The 13,178-nt window shown below is 42.4% G+C and overlaps 1 protein-coding gene and 1 long non-coding RNA gene across 2 annotated transcripts in view; one reads left to right on the top strand and one right to left on the bottom strand.

The window, feature by feature from the left end:
• Positions 1-13,178, top strand: part of LOC116702666 (endonuclease V) — a 103,199-nt gene that overhangs the window by 79,186 nt on the left and 10,835 nt on the right. The window lies entirely within an intron of this gene.
• Positions 12,658-13,178, bottom strand: part of LOC116702692 (uncharacterized) — a 14,419-nt gene continuing 13,898 nt past the window's right edge. The window contains exon 3 of the long non-coding RNA XR_004335234.1: positions 12,658-12,770. This is a non-coding gene — a long non-coding RNA (uncharacterized LOC116702692). The remainder of the gene's footprint in view (positions 12,771-13,178) is intronic.

Genomic DNA, 13,178 nt, shown 5'->3' on the forward strand with positions numbered 1-13,178 from the left:
GCAACCCCTCCCCACCCCGACTACGCCTCGATATCCTGTCCCTGAATACTACAAACAGCATTGGTGACAAAGCGCAGCCCTGGCGGAGGCCAACCCCCACCTGGAACAAGTCTCACTTATATCACGGATACAGCTCTCGCTTTGGTCATACAAAGATTGGATGACCCTGAGAATGGACCCCCTCAACCCCATACTCCCGCAGTACCTCCCACAGTATCTCCCGGGAGACCCGGTCATACGCCTTCTTCAGGTCCAGACTGAACTTTCATCCTATCTATCGGTATTCTGTCATTTGTTTCCACACAGAGATACAAAATTTACATATGAAGGTGAAGAAAGGAAAAGGTGTGTTGCACAATTGCAGAGTGAACCCTTAAAGTCTGACTCCCTGGGATGAGAGTAAGAAGAGAGGGGGGTGATGTTGAGGGAGAAAAGCCGACGCTTGATGTGTAAGCCAGCAGATAGAGGAAAGAGCCTTCCCTCTCCCCTCCCCTCTCTCTTTGCTTCTTCATCCATCCTCCTTGCTGTCTGTCTGAGGCAGTGGAGGGAAAACCGCATCCATTTCATCACGCCCGGCCTGACACAGAAAACCCCTCAGTGTCGTGTTCTGTGCGGCTTCGTCTCCCTCTGCCAGAACGCTGCCACGCGCCACTCAAGTGTTGATAAATTGCCACCACCTCCCTCATTCTTCACCAGCCCTGCCTCGTCTTCAAACAAAACCCCCGTGCACTCCTCGGCGTTAACGAGAACAGAGCCCCAGATATGAGAGATGGAGACGGGAGACAGAGGAAAAGGAAAACGGGTGGGTGACTAAGTGGGTGGGGTCAGGGTAAGGAGACAGATGGAGAAAACAAGTGACAGCAAACCATGCATTGCAAACATTTAGTTTTTGACTGACAGGTAGAGACAGTTTGCCCCATAACTAAATCACTGCGTGCTGAATAAAGTTAAATATACACATTTTCAGTTTAGTGGCTGTACTGACTCCAAGTCAGATACTTTTCTAGCTTCCGGAGGATTTCAGAAAACAAGACCCATGCTGAGACACAGGTATGAAAAAGGCGGAAAGCAGAAGTGTTAAAGAAAGTTTAAAAATCTCTTAGCTGCTTAACCTGAACCTTTCCCCCATGGCCCATGACTTTTTCCCTGCTGGCAGATGATGTCAGTGATGGGCAGTCGTGCTTGGCCTGGAGCTTTAATATACGGATGGTTCCCTCTTACAAGTCATTGAGTGGAAAGATCTTTGTGTATGTGTGAGTAAAAGGTGGATTATTACCCAGCACAGATCTGCTGATTGTAATACATGCAGAATACGTGATGCAGAATGAAAAATCTGTGTCCACAGATTATGTGCGGCCCTTATTTACTGTAATTTATTACGTAGAGTATATTGCATCGTCATGATTTACTTCAGCCCTATTCACCTTTTTCTCCTGGCTCCCCAATACTAAATAGTCACAAGCCGATACTCAGTGTGTTTATTTACACCTGAATAAAAATTAAAAAAAAACAGATGTTCAGGAAAAACAAGCTGTGATATTTCTAAAAGGCTTTTACGCCTGGCTTAGGTTGACATTTAGAAACAGAGAAGATTGCTTTTGGATGGACCGTAACAGATTTTTCGAATCCACCTTTATGTTACGGTACCTGCTTCTGCTTACTTTACTGGAGATTCAGCATTCATGTCATGCGTTACATGCTGCCACTCTGCAGAGAGTATAAAGAATAAACAATCAAGCACAAACTCAGGGCCCTTATTGCATGACATCCCTGTCTATAACCAAAACAGCTGACAAAACTTAACCCCCCCCATCCCGAGTCATTGCACTTGCAAAAACCTTCATCCTGGATTGTGTGTGTGTGTGTGTGTGTGTGTGTGTGTGTGTGTGTGTGTGTGTGTGTGTGTGTGTGTGTGTGTGTGTGTGTGTGTGTGTGTGTGTGTGTGTGTGTGTGTGTGTGTGTGTGTGTGTGTGTGTGTGTGTGTGTGCGTGCGTGTGTGTGCGTGTGTGTGTGCGCGCGCGCGCGCCTCTCTCTCTCTCTCTCTCTCTATATATATATATATTTCTTTTGTGCATTCTGCACTCAACCCATTCAGCCTTTTTTTTCTTATGCTTAACGGCTATTTTTCATGTACTTATTTGTTTATTGTTAATTTCTTATGTACGTTTGTTTGTGTATACATGCACCCTTCACCAAGGCAGGAATGAAATGCTTTGATGTATCAGTGTCACTGGTTAAATATGTCACCTCTTCTTGAATATATTTGTATAAATGTGTTCTTGATGGAAATGGAATGATTAATTTTTTAGTTGGTACAAATGTTTGCTTAAGACCTGTGCACCATTGAATGTACAGGCAACCGGAACATGTAAATGTCAATTTAATTAGATTGTGTACATTGGTGATTGTTACTGTATTATTTACAGTATATACAGTATATTTAGCTTTCGGAAAACACACATTTTTATCTTGAGAAAGGTGTATTTTTAAGGTTTTTTTCTGCCTAATTAAGGGGGCAATCCAACAATTTTACACATGAAAGCCAGTTGTAAATCAGCTGTATAATATGTCCTGTGGCTCTGAAGGACCTTTGTAAAATCTGCAAAAAATGACTCAGATGATGTCATCAGGGTTATCTTAAGTTAGGCTTGAGAAAGCCTGTGCTATAAACCCCGGCACATGGAGAGAAGATAAGGGCATTTTCGAGCAGGGCAGCTGTTTGTTTCTGTTGAGTTGCATTATGGGAAATACAGTTGGTTTTTGGGACTTAATGGATGATTTTAATTTGAAAAGTAATTTTGATTTTAGTATTCAACAAACTAGTTGTAGTTATCTGTTAAGCTATTATTGCTCAGGACTGTTGTGTCCAATGTCAAGTCACTCACTCAGTCACGTGAAGCTTAACTCAGTTGTTGTGTTATTATGATAAATGTAACACATTCTCACTCCCAACTGGTCCCATATAGACATCTACTTGGTTAGATTTAGGAAAAGATCGTGGGTTGGGTTAAAATACGTATGTATATTACTTCACTTGCGTATGTGCCATAGTTAAGTAAGTTAACCCTGTGAAAACCAAGCCATTACTGGGTGTTTCTTGCTCAGATCACATTGCTAATCACTGTAAGCTCATTGTTCACTCTATCTGCAAGTCTTGTATCTCAAATTAACAAGCACAACCACGGCCAGAAGGAGGAATAGCTCCAAAATGTCTTTTGAGCAGTATAACACGGTTATAATGGCATTAAACATAAACAAACAAACGTAAGTTCAGTTCCTGTGTTAAATTTGACACATCCTGAGGACCACTGACCAAGCCTGTCATATTTGACGAGTTGGGAGTGAGAACGGGTTGGTTATTTCGGAGATAAAGAGTTCAGGAAATGTATTTAAATTATGCTTATCATTTCTTCATCCGCTTATAACCTTCAAGGCACATTCTGCAAGGTTAATTCCACACTGAGGCAATGTGTGTTTTCTGTGTTTTGCTGTTTAAAACTGACAAAACGTGTCCCTGCGGCGTCGTACCATATCTCCACCGTTGTCGGCGGTATCTTGTTCTGTTGTGGCATCCTGACGTGTGATTGATAGATGACCGGGCCGACACCCTTCTGGCACTTGAGTTATAACGACAGGTGAGCTGCACCAGTACCAGACAAATGGCCTTGTTTATTTTCAATAGAAGCTCTGGCACAAAGCACACCCACTCAAACCAACATGCCGCATACACACCTGTGTGTCCTTTCCCCTGCAGCCTCTAATGCATACACGAGCCGCCCAGCTGTCTTGCCATCCACTTTACCACAAACTCGAACTTCTCGCATGCCCTCCCTATGAACGAGAAAATCAATGGGGCCTTTTTTTCTCTGAGGCTTCTAAAGACAAATCAATTGAGGCAGATCTATTGTAATAAGGACGCCGCAGCCTTGGATGAGGCCGAGGAGATGCTGCGAACATCGGTTATTAGATTTTCTGGCGAGGCCAAGAGAGTCTCAACAGACAAAGCCAGGGTTTTTGTTTTCATTGAGTGGCTGTTATGTGAAGTCCACCCCTGCTTAGTAACTCCATTGTCCCTGCCAGCGGGACACTGCGCTCCCGCTTCTAAGGTGCTTTAGTCAGCAGCAATGTTCAGCTTTGTCAGGAGTGGGATTAACGCTCTCAGAAGCCCTTCCACTCACTGGAGGCATCAGACATGTCTACCTTAGCTTTTTTTGTGTAACATTTAACTGTGTGTAAAACTTTTAAAGAGTTCTTTTCTGTATGTCTATTGTATCCATGATCAGAATGTTAAATACATTTTTTGTGGAAATTCATTGTATTTACGGTGTAATGAAACATACACAGTTTGTGGAGTCTAAGGCGCCCATCGAATCACCCGCTCTTAGCCTAACTATTGTTTTTCTGCCCGTTACTTTGCTGTGAAGAAAACGCACAGATCTGTTGGCTTACTTTTATTTTTGTAGACAGCATAAAAAATGAGAGTCATTGGGGTGTCACCTGAATTTGCTGAAGTCGTGGTGAAGAAGTTTGGGTCTCTATTAGTGAGAATGCCTTTCAACCAAATATAGGAAGTGAACAATTATAGGAAGTGAAAAGCAATTTAAATGAATTCAAACTTGCACAAAATTTACAGACTCTTACATGATTTAACGAACAATTACTTTCAAATCAAATCTTATGACAATTCCACACACGTTGTCTGTGTAACAAGGACAACACATCATAACCTCTCTTCCTCATCAGGGCCCTCCCTCTCCTTCCCTCGCTGTGTTGTCAGCTGCTCATATTGTCCGCCTTCTTCACAAATATTAGAAACACCATGGTAAAAGCAAGAAAACCCAAGGAACTCATAGTAAGTCTAGATTTGTTGTTGATTGGGTACATTCTGGCATTTAGTTGCCTGGGAAAATCTTTCAGCCGCCCACCTTCCAACTGCTTGGCTATTTTGGTCTACATTTTTTAAAAATATTGTTCCATTATGATGGCTCAGGATTATGCATACTCAGTTTTTGCTCCATAAAAAGTAATCGGCTAAACTCACAGGCGCATGCACATCAATGCCATCCTGATATCTCAGGGAATAATACCTGGAAAGACAATTTGTTAAACTTTGTGTGTTTCTGTGAGTGTGTATCGCTGCTTTTTTATTTATTTATTTTTTATCAGAGTTGACAAATGCTGATGAATACTAATACTCCTACAGGGAGCATTTGATAGACATCTGCCCAGAGCACTTTAGCGCACCTCGTTAACGTGAACAGAGCCGCGCATCACTCACTGAATAAAGATCGGTTTGTCTATTTGTCTGGTTTTCTAGTCATGTCTTTCTCTCTGTCTTATAGAGACCAGTCGAGTTATAAAATCACTGGTCTGCACTGTGAGTTGTGGTCCCCACTAGTCCATGGGCCCAGAACCAAAATTGAACATACCGCTACCATCTATGTGGGCAATTTCTAGTTGGGATTTTTTTCATTCTTATTCATCCCTAGATTATGTTTTGATATGATACACCTTGTTGACTGGCATGTTGTTAGCAGTTATCGACTCAACGTTTTTTAAGCCAAGGACTCCTTTAACTGAAAGAGAGATGGAGCTGGCACCCCCTTACTACATATATTGTATAATATAAAGTCCTTACCCCAAGTGAATGAGTTTAAATACCTTGGGGTCTTGTTCGCAAGTGAGGGGACCATGGAGCGTGAGATTGGTCGGAGCAGCAGGTGCGGTATTACATTCAGTTTATCGCACTGTTGGGACGAAAAGAGAGCTGAGCTAGAAGGCAAAGCTCTCGATCTACCGGGCAATTTTTGTTCCTACCCTCACCTATGGTCATGAAGGCTGGGTCATGTCCAAAAGAACAAGATCCAGGGTACAAGAGGCCAAAATGGGTTTCCTCAGGAGGGGGGGCTGGAGTCTCCCTTAGAGATAGGGTGAGAAGCTCAGTCAGCACGGAGCCGCTGCTCCTTCGCATCCAAAGGAGCCAGTTGAGGTGGTTCGTAGCAGCTGTAGGAGCCTCTCTGACGCCTCCTAGGGAGGTGTTCCAGGCACGTCCATAGGGAGAGGCCTCGGAAGACCCAGGACCAGGTGAGGGATTATATCTCCAACCTGGCCTGGAACGCCTCGATCCCCCAGTCAGAGCTGGTTGATGTGGTCGGGAAAGGGAAGTTTGGGGTCCCCTGCGGAGCTGCTGCCCCCCGACCCGATACCGGATAAGCGCTGAAGAGTGGATGGATGGATGTGGAGGATGATGGATGGATGGATGGATGATAAAGTTGCACAATGAACTGGGCCCCCAATAGCGTGTAGCCTTTATACATACAGTTTTGTTCAAATGATTGCTGTCAGCATCACTCACAACTCATAAATCATATTTTTTGGTAGAGTGATATATCTACATGGCAAATAATTTTCCTGTAAGTGTTGAGAGTCATAGAAACCAACAGACAGTTTTGACATGGTGCTCTCATTCTGTGTAGTTGAATCTGTATTGAAAGGGCATGTCGAATAAATAGTGTTAAAGTAGAAATAAAGTCCCATTGCTGGAAAAAAAGACACGTACTGAATAGGTAGAAATCTGCCAAGGACACATTGACTGACAAAGGAGAAACTGCACAACATTCTGTGGACTGATAAGCAAAATAGTTCTTTTTGGGTCTAGGGGCCGCGACAGTTTGTCCGTTGCCCCCCCCCCCCCCCATACACTGAATTTAAGCCACAGCACACTGTGAAGACAGTGAAGCACGGTGGTTCAAAAATCATGTTATGGAGATATTTCTCATACTGTGGTGTTGGGCCTATTTATCACTACCAGGGATCATGGACCAGTTTCAATACATTAAATACTTGAAGAGGTCATGTTGCCTTATGCTGAAGAGTAAAAAGGTCTTAAAATGGGTCTTTCAACAAGACAATGACCCAAAACACACCAGTAAGCAAGCAAAGTCTTGGTTCCAGATGAACAAGGTTGATGTTATGGAGTGGCCAGCCCAATCCCCGGACCTCAATCCCATAGAACACTTGTGGGGTGACATCACAAATGCTGTTTCTGAGGCAGAACCCAGTGATGCAGAGGAATTGTGGGATGTAGTTCAATCGTCCTGGGCTGGAATACCTGTTCACAGGGGCCAGAAGTTGGTCGACTCTATGCAACACAGATGTGAAGCAGTTCTCAGAAATAATGGTTATGCAGCTAAATATTAGAACAGCCTAATATTCCTTTTTCTTCACTTTCTGTAAAGGTAGCACAAACTTGATCAATTCTGGTCATGTTTTGATTTGGAATTGAATGTGCAGTGTTCCCAATGCATTGATATTATGGAATTAAAGGATTTTAAGCGTTATTAACTTTTTTAAACACTGCTATTATTCTGAACACAATTGTACCTTTTTAGTTCATAGAATACTAAGCTGTTAAAATAGCCTAATGTCTTTTTAGCATGTTTTTATAAATCATGTTTTGATGTTAACCATCCTTCAGATTAACTGTATCTGTGGATGGCTACCCTAGTGACTATACCTTACCTGCAGGCCAGTAAGCAGTGGGAATTTATATTTGCTGATAAAGTCAGATTCATGTTAAGACTTATTTTTGAAAATAACCAATAAAAATTACCAACAATTTAGAGGCCCCCTTGCATTGACTCTGAGGACCCCCTGTTGAAAATCCCTGTCAAAAAGTAATTGACTGCTGTTGTTTAAAACCAGGAAAGTGCCTTCCCTGGAAATCATCTTTCTTTTATTACCTATTCTCTCCATTGGGTGTCTCTGAACTAGTGGCCACCCATAGAGATTTGTAAAAAGTTCCTAAACCCATACAAATTCCTACAGGCATATTTGTGGAATCCATCAACAACTGCAGATCTGGTTGGACTAATACTTGTTTATACACATAATGACATTGCTTCAGTACAGTAACTTGGAGGTCGGTTGTCACCGCCTCTCTGGCGTTATTCCCAAACTTAGGACAGCTAACGTTGACTCATCTAGTGCTAGCATTCACATTATTTATAACCTCATTGATTAGCTTACTGGGGTAGCACATGTCACTGCTTTTTACTAAAGCTAATTGGGCGTTTTGATTTGAAAATAAACCTGAAAGGAATCCAAATGAACCCGGCCTTTAATCTCATTGTTACCGTCCAATATCAATTTATATACATTAATCATGTCACGAACGTGTATAAGTATGCTTTTGCGCCATCATGCCCATGGATGTTTTTAATGTGTGTACAGTGGTGTGTTACATAGAAGATCTGGCAACTTGGGTGACGTCAGACAAACATACAAAATGGATGGATCAGTGTGTGTGTTGATTAGTCATTATAAAGTTTGAGAAAAAGGGGTTTAGTACGTTGCTCCTGACAGTGTGGTGAAAGCTTCTACACCTTTGTGTTCGGAAATAAAATTTAACAAAAAAAGACTACAGTTGAAGTTAAGTGAATAGATAAGGCAAGGGAAAAAGGGGTTGGTACATTGGGCTGACTTAGACTCATGACCTCAGTATTTTTTAAGACCTGGTTACAGCCCTGATAGAAGTCTGTCTAGCATTCTGCAATGGCTTTTATTTAAATGTGTCTGTCTGTCACATTTATCCACAGACACGCCCACACACTTCACTGTAGGCTACACTCTCCCTCTTTCTATTACATATGGCCACAAACATCATAACCCCTGAGGAAATAATGGATGCAGCTCACAGGTTCAAGCCCTGGAATAATCGTTGGAATAATCACGTTGTTCTGCAGCCTCCGCCTCTCATCTCAGCCCTTTTATCAGTAGCCACAGCATACATATCCCACTCACACGTGTGCTCATTCAGTCACATTTCACTCTAAATGCCCCAGAGAAACTCTCTGCATGTGTGTGTTTGTGCTCACGAGTATGTCAGGTTTTTTCCCATCTTCGCAATATGCCGTCAAGTTCACTCATTACTGTGGGGAAAAACCAGCAGCTCCTACGCACAACCACCTCGCCTCACTCACATACATCGTTACTCACTGTAAAGAACCAGTGGCCTCTGGGCTATTTCACCCCAGCCCACCGTAAAGCCTCGTCTCCCAGGCCATTCATAAGCCCTAATGTGTGTGTTGGTGCACTACATCCAATTCCATGCATCACACCCACTGTATCTCATTTACATGAGAGTAATATGGTGTTTTACTACAGGCGAAGCACAAGTGTGATTTGTTGGCGAGATGAGCAGTGAATCATCAATGTTGATATTTGACTTCAAACTCAAATGTCTCTCTCTCTGTGCATCCAAACATGTGCTATGTTCATAAATTTATGAATGACACCCTGGCTGGCATAATGCTCCATAGTTATAGAGCATATAGTACTGTACGCAGTTATAAATCTTGGCTGTTAAAAAGGCAGTGGTGCAGATTGTTAGGTGCACAGATTGTACTATTTGTTATGTCAATTCACTTCACTGACGGGTCTAACAGAGGGAGACTTCATCTCTTCTCCTCTTCCTCCTCCTCATACCCTTCAGCGTCAAGGCTCAACTGCCTTATAAAGCCTGAGCTTTAATGTCAGGCAGCATCAAACATCCTTTCTTTCTCTATGTACATGTCTCATTTCTGTCTTTCACACCCCTCTGCCTTTCTCCCATTCTGAACCTCTCTTTACTGTTTCTTCATTTTGTCTCTCTTCCTCCACTTTTCTTCACTCCTTCTGTCATCCAACTTCGTTGACCTGCCTTTTGCCTCCGTCCTTCTTTCTCATCTCTCCCGTTCCCGGCCGTCTTTCTAACTCTACCAGCCCTCCATCACCTTCTCACTCTGGTACACAGCTGTCAGCTGCGGCAGTGGATTGTATCGCACTGATCCAATCAGAATTCAGTATGGGGGGGGACATCTTTTGTAGCGATGGTTGCTATTGGTAAGCAGCTGCTCTGGGGCAGAGGGAAGAAAGAGACAGAGGGGCGTGTGTGCGTGTGTGCGTGCGTGCGTGCGTGCGTGCGGGTGGGTGGGTGTCAGCTACTGAAATCGATACAGAGGGTAAAACATGTCACGGCCTGCCTCACTTCATGGCTGCAACCATTTCTATGTGAATAAAGTCACGCATGTGGATAAATATTTATACATTTGTGAAGATGACCAAAAGTCGAGTGCTAGGTATGCCAAATGACACTGAAGATTCACACATCTACAACAAGTTTTGCAAATCACCAGAAAACTGATTGGCAGGCTTATTTAGATTATTGCCTACTATTGTTTTTCTATGTATAATTTATGTTGTTATCCAACTGACTCTGTTGTCCGTAAATGTCTCTGCTGACAGACAGCAGTAAGTAAACATAAGTTAAATCTCACCAACCCACTGGGAAAAGTCTGAGTTGTCCACACCATTTGTATCCATGAGGGAAGATATTAAAAACCGCTTACAATACTATTTAGCAGCACCACAAACTACAGGCTCATAATTGAGCGTACGGTTAAATCAACATCCCTCCCAACATCATAAACTTTGGAGGATTTACTGTTGTATTAGACTGCATTAGTTTTAGCTGTACCATATAAACTGGCAACTGGGTGTGTAAACAGCTTTTTAATGTTGTAGCTGGTCTAGGTGGAGCTATATTAACTACTTTATATATTGTAGCATAAGAAAACTACATGTTTTGTAAGCAATTTGGATGTGACATCTTAGTCTGTAAAAAGTAGCCTTTATACAGTGTTGTAGTTGTACTCTATCTACTACTACCACTCCTAGACGAGTGTCAACTCCTATGAAATGTCCTGTGGATGTCATTTTGAATCATGAAGGCACAAGTTCTTAAAAACTCACCCTCTGATCTTGACTTGCGGCCTGTCACCACACCACAGATGTTGCCCATAAATTTTAGGATTTCTGGGCTTTTTTTCTTTCAGAAGTCGATCAGAGATTTGCGTAGGTAGCCAGGATCTCCTGGGGACTGGCTCGATGGCAGGTGTCACTGTCTGTCACACGGCCAAGTCCCCATCAGTCCAGTCACTGCTAACGTCACGCAGTGTCGGCCGGAGACCTGAAACTGCAGCTGATACACTCGTAAATTCCATTTCATCACGGTTGACATCTCCGGGGTCCCCTCACTTTAATCTGCATGCGTCAGTATTTCAAAGATGTGACCTATCAGGAGTTTTTCATACTCTTTCTCTTCATACATACATTACTTAGCCCACACTATTATGTTTAACGTGGTTGTGGGGAAAGCGAGATGAATGCTGTTATGAAATTAAATTGAAAAAACTATTTAAAATGGTGCGAATATGAGACCAAACCAGCCATCTGCATTTTCACAAGATTCTGTTTGATCAAACTGCTCTCAGATGAAGCCATGGAAGAATATTGAGCTCAGAAGGAACTCAGTACAACTTAGTTAAACGAAACTCATTTGGATAGTGAAAGGTTGAATTAAAAAAGGCTGAACTTTGAATAAATCAGGTTTTTGGATGTGTGTGAAATGAGATTTGGAGGCCAAACCTTGGTGTGTGTGCACATTTTTTTAAAGCTTTATACAAATTCACCCAGTTAGTCACACACAAATGGCGCAGACATGCATCTGCACATATTCACGTTTGTGGTACACATATATTTTATTTTAAACCCCAGGTAAAAGAAGCCTGGTTGCACTTTGACCATCAGTGTGAATCCAAGCCACTTAATATTCTGACATGCACCACGGTCTGGTTTGCACACCTTATATTATGAATGTAACATGTAGTTGGAAATCATTATTATTATTATATTATTAATTTTTGGAAGTCATTCTGTTTGTATGAAATGCAACAAGAGGAGTAAGAAAACAATAACAATAAAGTTGATTGCTTTTTAACATTGAGATTTCAGGGGGAGTTCCAATCCTTAGGTATTCAAATTGGTCATTTGATCAATTAATGAGGCACATGCATCTTTATTTTGGGCTTTTTTATACTTCTCTAGAGCAATTTGACAGTGTTTGGGAAAAAACACCTATTTCCCTACATACTAAGATGTGACTTCAGGGGTTCTAGATTTTTAGTCCAGGGACCCCTTAGTTGAAAGAGAGACTAGGGACATCCTACTACATACGGATGTGGTAGAGCGGTTGCCTGCCAATCGGAAGGTTGGTGGTTCAATCCCTGACCCTGCAGTCCCACGTCGAAGTGTCCTTGGGCAAGACATTGAACCCCAAGTGTGAATGTGTGTGAGTGTTTATCGGATGAGCAGGTGGCACCTTGTATGGCAGCCCCGGCCACAGTGTATGAATGTGTGTGAATGGTGAATGTTTCCTGTATGATGTAAAAGCACTTTGAGTAGTTGTTAAGACTAGAAAAGCGCTATATGAACACAGCACATTTACATACTGTATACTATTTACAGTACTTTTATGCTTTTCCTGACGCTTTTTTTTCTGATATTTTTGTTGTGTTGTCAAACCTTTTTTGTTTTTTGTTTTCCTATGATGACAAAGAAACTTTTTTTCTGACTTTTTTTAAGAACTTTTGTCACCCAGACTGTAAGTGAGAAGACTTTATAAAAAAATACAATAATACGGTAAAGATATTTGGTTCCAGCATCCACCAGCAGCTTCATCTGGTCAGTGAACTCCAACATGGGGACTGGGAAAAGAGAGATTAGGGTGAGTGGAGAGAGTGATGGATCCTCAAGGGCGTCGGGGTGGGAAATGGGGTTTGAAGGGTGATGAACGGGTGAAAAGGAGGGTTGAGATTTCTCGTCTCTTCTCTGTGGTCTCCCATGGTCAAATCTTTGCTCAGGTGGGGGTTGTGGTGGATCACTGCCGCGCTCTTGTTTAGAGTCCTCTTGTCTCGGGTCCTTGGCCGAGGGAGCAGATGTGTGGCGCAGAAAGTAAAATAGGTTAGAGATGGCCAGCTTTACCTTTGGCTTGTTAAGGGAAAGTCCATCTGCTTTAAAAAGAGCGCTGCGGACCCAGAAAATGTTAAAATTGTCAATGAACTGCAAAGAAAGGACGGTACATTCAGCGATAATAAACACCTCTGCATATAGGGAGCTCACTGTGTTCAGGGGGCTGTTGCACAAAAGTAGAATGAAGAAATCTAGGATAACAAAAAAAGCACAGCTTGACTTAATGTGATCCGCTCATCGCTGCTTAATTGGTTGCACGTTTGCCGAGCCAGGGTGAGAAGGTGAAGCTATGTAGATAGCTGGGATAAGTGCACGTTCACGGCTTTCTT

The sequence above is a fragment of the Etheostoma spectabile genome, chromosome 2 (assembly GCF_008692095.1).
Source record: "Etheostoma spectabile isolate EspeVRDwgs_2016 chromosome 2, UIUC_Espe_1.0, whole genome shotgun sequence".
Lineage (NCBI taxonomy): Eukaryota > Metazoa > Chordata > Actinopteri > Perciformes > Percidae > Etheostoma > Etheostoma spectabile.